Source organism: Palaemon carinicauda, chromosome 36 (genome assembly GCF_036898095.1).
Source record: "Palaemon carinicauda isolate YSFRI2023 chromosome 36, ASM3689809v2, whole genome shotgun sequence".
NCBI classification, from domain to species: domain Eukaryota; kingdom Metazoa; phylum Arthropoda; class Malacostraca; order Decapoda; family Palaemonidae; genus Palaemon; species Palaemon carinicauda.
This window is the reverse complement of record NC_090760.1, coordinates 70,106,577-70,118,970: the sequence shown is the minus strand read 5'-3', so window position 1 is coordinate 70,118,970 and position 12,394 is coordinate 70,106,577. Positions and strand designations below refer to the sequence as shown.

At 33.3% G+C, this 12,394-nt stretch overlaps 1 protein-coding gene across 1 annotated transcript in view; it reads right to left on the bottom strand.

Moving 5' to 3' along the window:
- Positions 1–12,002, bottom strand: part of LOC137628679 (lachesin-like) — a 178,087-nt gene extending 166,085 nt beyond the window's left edge. Inside the window, exons 1-2 of the mRNA XM_068359830.1 lie at positions 11,909–12,002; positions 7,800–7,915 (exon numbers count right to left, since the gene is read on the bottom strand). The gene's annotated coding sequence lies outside the window, so the exon portion shown is untranslated. The remainder of the gene's footprint in view (positions 1–7,799; positions 7,916–11,908) is intronic.
- Positions 12,003–12,394: the final 392 nt, after the last annotated feature.

The window sequence follows — 12,394 nt, the reverse complement described above, 5'->3', positions numbered from 1 at the left end:
TCATACTATCGCCTCTAAAAAACAGGCAGACTATAGAAATCAAGAAGCAAGTGTTTTGTCTATACAACTATTTTCATAAATTTAGTACCCCAAGTTTTATCACTTTATATATATATATCACATAAATTAACGAGTGTAAAGAAATAATAGAAAATAGTAAAAATAAAACGTGTGAATATATTTTAACATTAGATAATAAAAAATAACAAAAAACAACATAATTAAAAACAATAATAACAGAGAACCGTGGCGAATCGAACGCACCCAGGAGGCATAGTGACGTCACCCGCGTAAGAGATTGTAATATTTCACAGTCCCATGACAATATAATCACCATGATTGTCATCTCCGCCTCAACTGATCACCATAATCATCACTATCCGTAACAAACATCACCATAAAGTTCACTCGTTAAACGCTGGCGATCACTGATCATTTTCGATAACCTCCTCTTACATAATAGTTCCGACCAGCCAACCGCCATCCGTCTGACTTTTCAAAAGGATATATCTACCTCCCTCCCTTCATTCCTCCCTCTCCCCTCCCCCCCTTCCCTTTTTCATTGTCGTTTCCCCTCATCATCCTCCCTCTAAATATCCCCCTCTACAAAAGGGGAAAGGGGGAGGCTAACTGCAAACAAGACATTATAACTACACCGAACGTCATTATTCGTCGTCACATTACGCCGTTTTCTATAATACTTCTCATCACATTACACCGTTTTCTATAATACTTCTCATCACAATTAGAGGGGTACCTTAACCAAAAACCAAAAAAAAAAAAATTACATTCTTTTTCCCTTTAGCCTTACACAAATTCTACATTTTTCACATTCTCCCCTCTCGCTTTTAGAATATACATTGTCCTCATAGCCCAGCCGTGTCCATAATTATTGGAGTCATCATATCCCCCCTTCTTTTGTTCTATTTTATGTGGACGAGTTTATAGGTTTTAGCAAAATGGTGTGAGAGGGAGTTGCTGATTATCGTCAATATTTATCCGTGGTTTCATAAGGGCGTGATGGAGGGCCTAATTCCATTGATAGGAAACGCACATAGAGTGTGGTTTTATAATCATACATTGGATGGTCGTATATACACACATACAGCACATACACATATACATACACGCACACACACATACACAGACACACACACACACACACATATATATATATATATATATATATATATATATATATATATATATATATATATATATTTATATACATACATATATATATATATATATATATATATATATATACATACTGTATATATATATATATACTGTATACATATACATATATATCATATATATGAATATATATACATATATATATATAATATATATATATATATATATATATATATATTTATATACATATATATATATATATATATATATATATATATATATATATATATATATACATACTGTATATATATATATATATATATATATATATATATATATATATACTGTATACATATACATATATATCATATATATGAATATATATACATATATATATATATATATATATATATATATATATATATATATATATATATATATATCAAACGGATCACATTGCCAAAATTAAATAGATCACATTGTCATTAATAATAATAATAAAGAGAGAAAGAGGACTCTGAGAAATGTGGAAAGCTATAGAGGTGCAGATATTGGTAGTGATCACCAGCTCCTCATTGCAACACTAAAATTAAAACTGAAAGCACCAACAGAAAGGTAGATAGCACACCTAGGTTTGAAATAACTAAACTTCTAGAAGATGAGCACACAGATACATGTGCAATTGAATATAAGAATCGATTTGCAGTCTTAGAGATTTTGAGACGAAGAGCAGACAGTTAATGAAGAATGGTGTGATATTAAAAACATATGTCAGTCAGTTGGAAGTGAAGTTTTGAGACACGCAGTTACAGGGAGAAAGCCATGGATATCAAATGATACTTGGGATACTATAAAAAGGAGACAAAGACAGAAATCCATTGTTGAAAATTTTCGAGGAAGTAATGAAAATTACAAGGTAGAGCATGCTAAGTATTCCAGTATTGATAGTGAGGTCAAAAGAAACGACATGAATGACTGGAGAGAATATTTAGACAGGGAAGCAGATGAGGCTGACAAAGCTATGAATTCAGGGAGTGGCTATGGTGCAAAAATGCATCATATAATTATCAATTAAATCTCTATGGGGGCAAACAAGAAGAAGCATAAACCTATAAAAAATCACCCCGTCCATTGCAATTAAAAACAGCAGAAAATCACCTAGTCTATTGCAATTAAAAACAGCAGAAAATCACCCAGTCTATTGCAATTAGGAACAGCAGAAAATCACCCAGTCAATTGTAATTAAGAAAAGCAGAAAATCACTCAGTCTATTGCAATTAAGAAAAGCAGAAAATCCCCCAGTCTATTGCAATTAAGAAAAGCAGAAAATCACCCAGTCTATTGCAATTAAGAACAGCATAAAATCACCCAGTATCTTGCAATTAAGAAAAGCAGAAAATCACCCAGTCTATTGCAATTAGGAACAGCAGAAAATCACCCAGTCTATTGTAATTAAGAAAAGCAGAAAATCACCTAGTCTATTGCAATTAAAAACAGCAGAAAATCACCCAGTCTATTGCAATTAGGAACAGCAGAAAATCACCCAGTCAATTGTAATTAAGAAAAGCAGAAAATCACTCAGTCTATTGCAATTAAGAAAAGCAGAAAATCCCCCAGTCTATTGCAATTAAGAAAAGCAGAAAATCACCCAGTCTATTGCAATTAAGAACAGCATAAAATCACCCAGTATCTTGCAATTAAGAAAAGCAGAAAATCACCCAGTCTATTGCAATTAGGAACAGCAGAAAATCACCCAGTCTATTGTAATTAGGAACAGCAGAAAATCACCCAGTCAATTGTAATTAAGAAAAGCAGAAAATTCCCCAGTCTATTGCAATTAAGAAAAGCAGAAAATCACCCAGTCTATTGCAATTAAAAAAAGCAGAAAATCACCCAGTCTATTGCAACTAAGAACAGCAGAAAATCACCCAGTCTATTGCAATTAAGAACAGCTTAAAATCACCGTCTATTGCAATTAAGAACAGCTTAAAATCACCGTCTATTGCAATTAAGAACAGCTTAAAATCACCGTCTATTGCAATTAAGAACAGCAGAAAATCACCCAGTCTATTGCAATTAAGAAGAGCAGAAAATCACCCAGTCTATTGCAATAAAGAACAGCAGAAAATCACTCAGTCTATTGCAATTAAGACCAGCAGACAATCACCCAGTCTATTGCAATTAAGAACAGCTTAAAATCACCCAGTCTATTGCAATTAAGAACAGCAGAAAATCACCCAGTCGATTGCAATTAAGAACAGCTTAAAATCAGCCAGTTTATTCAATTAAGAACAGCAGAAAATCACCCGGTCGATTGTAACTAAGAACAGCTTAAAATCAGCCAGTTTATTGCAATTAAGAACAGCAGAAAATCAGCCAGTCTATTGCAATTAAGACCAGCTTAAAATCACCCAGTCTATTGCAATTAAGAACAGCTTAAAATCACCCAGTCTATTGCAATTAAGAACAGCAGAAAATCACCCAGTCGATTGCAATAAAGAACAGCTTAAAATCACCCAGTTTATTGCAATTAAGAACAGCTTAAAAACACCCAGTCGATTGCAACTAAGAACAGCTTAAAATCAGCCAGTTTATTGCAATTAAGAACAGCAGAAAATCCCCCAGTCTATTGCAATTAAGAACGACAGAAAATCACCCAGTCTATTTCAATGAAAACCAGGTGAAAATCAGTCAGTCTATTGCAATTAAGAACAGCAGAATATCACCCAGTCTATTGCAATTAAGAACAGCAGAAAATCACTCAGTCTATTGTAAGTAATAACCGCAGAAAATCAGCCAGTCGATTGTAATTAAGAACAGGAGAAAATCACCCAGTCGATTGTAACTAAGAGCAGCTTAAAATCAGCCAGTTTATTGCAATTAAGAACAGCAGACAATCACCCGGTCTATTGCAATTAAGAACAGCTTAAAATCACCCAGTCTATTGCAATTAAGAACAGCAGAAAATAACCCAGTCGATTGCAATTAAGAACAGCTTAAAATCACCCAGTTTATTGCAATTAAGAACAGCAGAAAATCACCCAGTCGATTGTAACTAAGAACAGCTTAAAATCAGCCAGTTTATTGCAATTAAGAACAGCAGAAAATCCCCCAGTCTATTGCAATTAAGAACGACAGAAAATCACCCAGTCTATTTCAATGAAAACCAGGTGAAAATCAGTCAGTCTATTGCAATTAAGAACAGCAGAAAATCACCCAGTCTATTGCAATTAAGAACGACAGAAAATCACCCAGTCTATTTCAATGAAAACCAGGTGAAAATCAGTCAGTCTATTGCAATTAAGAACAGCAGAAAATCACCCAGTCTATTGCAATTAAGAACGACAGAAAATCACCCAGTCTATTTCAATGAAAACCAGGTGAAAATCAGTCAGTCTATTGCAATTAAGAACAGCAGAAAATCACCCAGTCTATTGCAATTAAGAACGACAGAAAATCACCCAGTCTATTTCAATGAAAACCAGGTGAAAATCAGTCAGTCTATTGCAATTAAGAACAGCAGAAAATCACCCAGTCTATTGCAATTAAGAACGACAGAAAATCACCCAGTCTATTTCAATGAAAACCAGGTGAAAATCAGTCAGTCTATTGCAATTAAGAACAGCAGAAAATCACCCAGTCTATTGCAATTAAGAACGACAGAAAATCACCCAGTCTATTTCAATGAAAACCAGGTGAAAATCAGTCAGTCTATTGCAATTAAGAACAGCAGAAAATCACCCAGTCTATTGCAATTAAGAACGACAGAAAATCACCCAGTCTATTTCAATGAAAACCAGGTGAAAATCAGTCAGTCTATTGCAATTAAGAACAGCAGAAAATCACCCAGTCTATTGCAATTAAGAACGACAGAAAATCACCCAGTCTATTTCAATGAAAACCAGGTGAAAATCAGTCAGTCTATTGCAATTAAGAACAGCAGAAAATCACCCAGTCTATTGCAATTAAGAACGACAGAAAATCACCCAGTCTATTTCAATGAAAACCAGGTGAAAATCAGTCAGTCTATTGCAATTAAGAACAGCAGAAAATCACCCAGTCTATTGCAATTAAGAACAGGGGAGGCAAAGAACACTTCACAGAACCATTGCAAATGTTCTTAGCTGTAATGGATTACAAACAACCTTTAATCAAACCAAAAAACGCTTTTGAATATCAGCTACGAAAAGGAGTAATTGTATTTAGACCGTTAAGTAATGTCATTATAAAGTACTTAACCTTGTCCACTTACTCGCATTTGTTGACTCTCAAGGGTCTATCCCAGAGGGTGTAATTTTCCGTGAAAGGGGGAAACTAGAAAAAAAGCCGTTGAAAAAGTTTGAGAAGTAGGGTGGGAACATACCGCAGGGAACGGATGATAAAGGTACAAAGGAAAGATGCGTTGAAAAGAGACAAGAAAATAGCAAATTTTAAAGTAAAAACTGGGCTTTACGTATTACGCCACCTACTGGTGTTCTCTTCAAACATGGCCAAACAGGCACAGGAGTCTGATCTACCATATTTTGTTTGCCATCGTCTGTTGCTATCGAAAAAGGTCGCTCTGGCCTAAGTTACATTAAACCCCAAGTGATAAACAAGCATTCTATATACTATACAGTATTCTAGAAGCTCTATTCCTGCTATGGCCAGATTGTGGAATGGTCTCCCCAATCAGGCAGTTCAATCAGTGAAACTTCAGAAGGTGATTTTAATTGTAAATGCTTTTCTGATATTAAAATATCTACTATTTCCTTTCCTTACTGGGCTACTTCCCCTGTTGGAGCCCTTTGAATTATAGCATCCTGCTTTTCCAACCGGGGTTGTAACTTGGCTAATAATAATAATAATAATAAAAAAAATAATAATAATAATCAAGTTATCCACTGGACTGTAAAATGGACTAAATTCTTCCAACTCTCAGAATCTTAGACTCATCGAGTTCAGAAATACTTAATGTCCCCCAAAATTTGACAAGAACCACGAATTACGTAATACGAAAATCTTTACCAAAAGGGCTAGTCAATGACTGGTAAGATAACTTCAAATTATGTGTATAAAATAGTCATTTTATATCAAATATGCATTCTAAAGTCGAGATGTAGCGTAGGACCAACTTATTCTACACTTAAACTTGTACAAATTTTCATTTCAAAGTCAATTAAAAAAATCAAATATATTTGTCGTTTTATAGAGCAACGTAGGTCTAAGGTTATAGTAGTCACTGTGAAAATGCTTATTTTTTTCTCAAACAAATCGGTAAAAAAATTGAAGATAGGACTAGGAAAACAGCCTTTATAGGAAAGTAAGTAAACGTACTAAGTAAATATGTATATATTTAATATTCCAGAAAAACCCATACATAGGCCTTTTCCGCGCAATTTTCGACATCAAACATATGTATACATATGAATGTATATATGTGTGTGTATGTATACACACACACACACACACATATATATATATATATATATATATATATATATATATATATATATATATATATATATATATATATATATATACATATATATACACATATATATACATATGTATGTATATATATATATATATATATATATATATATATATATATATATATATATATATATATATACAGTATATATATACATATGTATGCATATGTATATATATATATATATATATATATATATATATATATAATATGAATATATATATATATATATATATATATATATATATAATATGAATATATATATATATATATATATATATATATATATATATATATATATATATGAATAACATATATATATTCATATATATATATATATATATATATATATATATATATATATATATAATTATTCATATATATATATATATATATATATATATATATATATATGAATAACATATATATATTCATATATATATATATATATATATATATATATATATATATATATATAATTATTCATATATATATATATATATATATATATATATATATATATATATACCCTTATATCGGGAGAAAGCAATAAATGAGCATTTTCCACGCAATCCTTGACACCAAAGTTTATACAGTACATGCCAATATCCGGAGAAAGTCACATATCGGCCTTTTCCGTCTTCTTTTCAATAACATCATATATTTAGGCCTATACAAATAGAAAACCATGCATAGGCCCTTTTCTCCCAATTTTCTACGTCCTGCGAAAGTCATGCGTAAGACTTTTTCGTTTAATCTTCGACAGCAAATATATATACGCCTACATCAGTAAAAAGTCTAACATGGGCCTATCCTCTTAATTGTCAACACGAATACTATATAGGCCTATATCCGTAGAAAGTCTAACATGAGCCTTTTGCTCCTAATTTTCAAAACCAAACCTATATATTCTTACATCCGTAGAAAGTGTAACATGGGCCTATTCTCCTAATTTTCAACACCAATCCTATATAGGCCTACATCCCTAGAAAGTCAAACATGAGCCTTTTCCTCATAATCATCAACAGCAATCTACATAGGCCTACATTCTATATAACAAATACATAAAAATCCTTATAATCACATACCCTATAACGAAGACAGTTCCATCTACCACGTAATTCAATTTCCAACAGACATAACAGAAAAGCAACAACACAGTGAGAGTTAGGCCTATGGTATATCTTACCTTATAGTCCCCGATGTTCTCCACCACGCAGGGCAGCGAGGCATCTCGCCCGGCCGTCACTGTCACATTTGGGATGGTGCCCACAAATTTCGGCGGTTTGGGGTTGGTGCACGTACCTGAAATGAGGAATTATTATTATTATTCAAGCTACAACTTTGGATGGCAAAGAATACTAGGCTTACAAGCCCAAAGGGCTCCAACAGGGAAAGTAGCCCAGTAAGGAAAGAAAATGATAGAATAGCAAATAAACTTTACATATTTAATGATTATTATTATTATTATTATTATTATTATTAGCCAAGCTAAAACCCCCTTGTTGGAAAAGCCGAATGCTATAAGCCAGAGGGCTCCAACAAGGAAAACAGCCCAGTGAGAAAAGGAAATAAGAAAATTACAAGAAAAGTAATTAACAATTAAAATGTTTTAAGAACAGTAACTACATTAAAACAAATATTTCATATATATATATATATATATATATATATATATATATACATATATATATATATATATATATATATATATATATGTATACATATATATATATATATATATATATATATATATATATATATATATATATATATATACTGTATATATACTATAAATACTTTTAAAATAAGAGGAAGAGAAATAAGATAGAAAAGAGTGCCCAAGTGTGCCCTTAAGCAATAAACCTCTACCCCAAGACAGTGTAAGACCATGGTACAGAGGCTATGGCACTACCCAAAACTAGAGAACAATGGTTTTGGGGTGTCCTTCTCCTAGAAGAGTTGCTTACCATAGCTAAAGAGCCTCTTTTTCCCTTAGCAAGAGGAGAGTGGCCATTGAACAATTACAGTGCAGTAGTTAACCCCTTGAGAGAAGAAGTATTCTTTGTTAATCTCAGTGTTGTCAGGTGTATGAGGACAGAGGGGAATATGAAAATAGGCCGACTATTCGGTATACGTGTAGGCAAGAGGAAAAGAATCGTAACCAAAAGAGAAGGATCCAATGTACTAATATCTGGCCAGTCAAAGGACCCAATAACTCTCAAGCTACAACCCTGGTTGGAAAAGCAGAATGCTAGGCCTACAACTCAAAGTGTTCCAACATGAAAAGTAGCCCAGTATTTAAGGAAATGAGGGGATGGCATATAAACTATATATAAGAAGCAAATAAATAAGAAATATAAAAATATTTCAAGAACAGTAACAACATTAAATTAGATCAGACATATATAAACTATAAAACATATGTTAACCTGCTGAACAGGTTGCATTAATTAAATGTAATTTTCATGCTGGTTATTTAGGTGTAAGTCTTGAAGAACTAATACCTTTAAATTGGTGGCTTTATGACAGTTACTAGACATATTGCTACTACTAAGGCTACTGATATTACTTATATCATTACTGTTGTTACTCCTAGGCCTACTCAAGTTAAAATGAATTTAACTGTATCCCATTATTTATCCCTTTGTCATAAATACTGCTATAACAAGTATCATTAGTGCTATTATAAGTATTATTACTGCTATAACTGCTACTAATACTGCTATAATAGTACTATTACCACCGGTACTTTGTTAATAGAAGTAGTATTGACTGCTAAGGAATATTGCTACTGTGAAAATAATAAAAGGTACAAGATGGTTAACAATAAAACTTGTATATAATTTAAGAATTCAGTAAATACAGACAATTGTTGGTTTTTATAAATAAATAATTGAACATATAAATACATATACAAAAAAGTAATTATGTAATTAATCATGACGTTTAATGTATTATTATTATTATTATTATTATTATTATTATTATTATTATTATTACTTGGTAAGCTACAACCCAAGTCGGAAAAGTGGGAAGCTATAAGCCCAGGGGCTCTAACAGGGAAAATAGCCCAGTGAGGAAAGGAAACAAGTAAAAATAAATATTTCAAGAAGAGTAACATTAAAATAAATATTTCCTATATAAACTATAAAAACTTAAACAAATAGTGGGTCGGAGTGTACCTTCAAGTAAGAGAACTCTAACCTCCAGACAGATGAAGACCATAGTACAGAGGCTATATTACTACATAAGACAAGAGAACAATGGTTTGATTTTGGAGTGTCCTTCTCCTAGAAGAGATGCTTACTATAGCTAAAGTGTCTCCTCTACCCTTACCAAGAGGAAAGTTGCCACTGAACAATTACAGTGCAGTTTTTACCCTCTTGAGAGAAGAACAATTGTTTGGTAATCTCAGTGTTGTCAGGTGTTTGAGAACTGGAGAATATTGGTGCGTAGGCAAGGGGAGAATGAACCGCAACAGAAGAGACAGATCCAATATAGTACGATCTGGTCAGTCAAAAAGGCCTCAACTTTCTAGCAGTAGTATATCAACGGGTGGCTGGTGCCCCGGCCAACCTACTACCAAGAATCAATTTTCTATTGGGTAGTGCCATAGCCTCTGTACCATGGTCTTCCACTGTCTTGGGTTAGAGTTCTCTTGCTTGAGGGTACACTCCGGCACGCTATTCTAGCTAATTTATCTTTCTTGTTTTGTTAAAGTTTTTATAGTTTATATAGGAAATATTTATATCAATGTTGCCCTTCTTAAACTATTTCATTTTTCCTTTTCTCACTGAGCTATTTTCCCTGTTGGGCCTCTGGGCTTATAACATCCTGCTTTTCCAACTAGGGTTGTAGCTTAGCAAGTAGTAATAATAATAATAATATCCAAGAATTCTGTACTGGAAAGAAATGGTTTTCTTTTTCCTCATCTCTCTCTCTCTCTCTCTCGATCCCTCCTCGTTATCAACAAGTGCTTTTGTCCATCAATGTCTGAGGAGAAAGATAAACACACAGGAAACCATTCTCCGTGTGACACATATCTATGGGAGCTTTCACATTCTTTCGGGCGAATGGGGGGAAGGTTTCGCAATAAAAACCTCTTGAGAATGGATTTTTCCGTTTGACGTATACAACAGAGAGAGAGAGAGAGAGAGAGAGAGAGAGAGAGAGAGAGAGAGAGAGAGAGAGAGAGAGAGTAATACAATAGCGTACACAAGACTGGTGTGTAAAACTACTGTAAATGTCTTATCGTTCAAATTGAGTTATTGTTGTTAACGGTTGTATTATAACCAGATTTGAGAGAGAGAGAGAGAGAGAGAGAGAGAGAGAGAGAGAGAGAGAGAGAGATTGTAATACAATAGCGTACATAAGACTGGTGTGTAACTGTAAATATCTTATCGTTCAAATTGAAAGTTAGTTGTTGTTAACGGTTGTATTATAACCCGATTTAGTACCCAGTGCGACGTAAAAGGTTATAGGTGGTTATCAAATATCGACACTTTGTTGTTATAACTTAAACCAACATTCCCCGTAAGAGCAAACACGCTAATACAATCTACAAACATCAAAAATGAATATTATTTAATCCAAATCGTTTTCCTCTACCATAAAGATAGCAAAAATATGCTCTTATCTTTCATATCTATGAAAGTTTGTCATCCTATAGGCCTACTGATTCAAGAAGTGCCATAGACCTAAAAGTTTATGGGCATAAGGACTAACTAGTAATACAAATTAAAGATGATATTTAAATAGCTGTTTATCATAGGTTTTCCTCTCTTTACTTATTTTTTCTCTCAGTAAGTGTATATATGTATATAATGCCTTAACGTGGTGAAAGGGTTTGAGCATCGCTATGATCAGCAAAGCTGTGCCAGTAACGGCCACCCATACTAGGTTGGTTTGCTTTGAGCGAACATCCGAAAATCTCCTCCACCATCACCAACCCGAAGTGGCCAGCGTATTGATGGAAAAATGGCCATCTTCGGCATAAATTGACATGTCCGAAGCCTTTGTATAGTGTCCTACGGGCCAACCAAGGGAAAGGCCCGTGCCAACAACAAGTGTTGGCTTTAATACCCCAACAGCCTTTGTACTGCAGTGGACAAGTAACGACTGTGTGTGTGTGTATATATATATATATATATATATATATATATATATATATATATATATATATATATATATATATATATATATATATATATATATATATATATATGTGTGTGTGTGTGTGTGTGTGTGTGTGTGTGTAAAACCATGAACAAAATGTAGATACACAACATTTCTTACCATAACCCTAGCGTGTTTCTTTCCATTACTCAAAAATGCCTAAATAATCCAAAATATTGTCAATAATCGCCGGAAATTACTTAACATCACTAAGACAAAAGAACTACTAAGACTCCGAGAAGTTCGAGAACTGACTGACGTCACGTCGGCCACGTGCCTTGCAAGCAGAGTTGCCAGTTTGGCCTTTTTCAGACCAAAAAACCCTCAAATTTGGCCTTTTAAAAAAATTGGTTGACCTTTTGTAATATGAAGAAAGGCCGGCCTCAAATACTATATATTTGGCATTTTACTACTAATGGGTTGACCTTTTAAAGCTTCTGTTGATTAGAAGTTGGCCTTTTCTCATTTAGAAAACCTGGCAACCTTGCTTGGAAGCTGACCGGCATACCTATGACATTATACTTAGCGAGAATTAATTTTGGCGCGTTGACCTTACTTTATGGACCACTACGATTTTATGCCTGTTTAATGTTCCTGAGTAAGCGC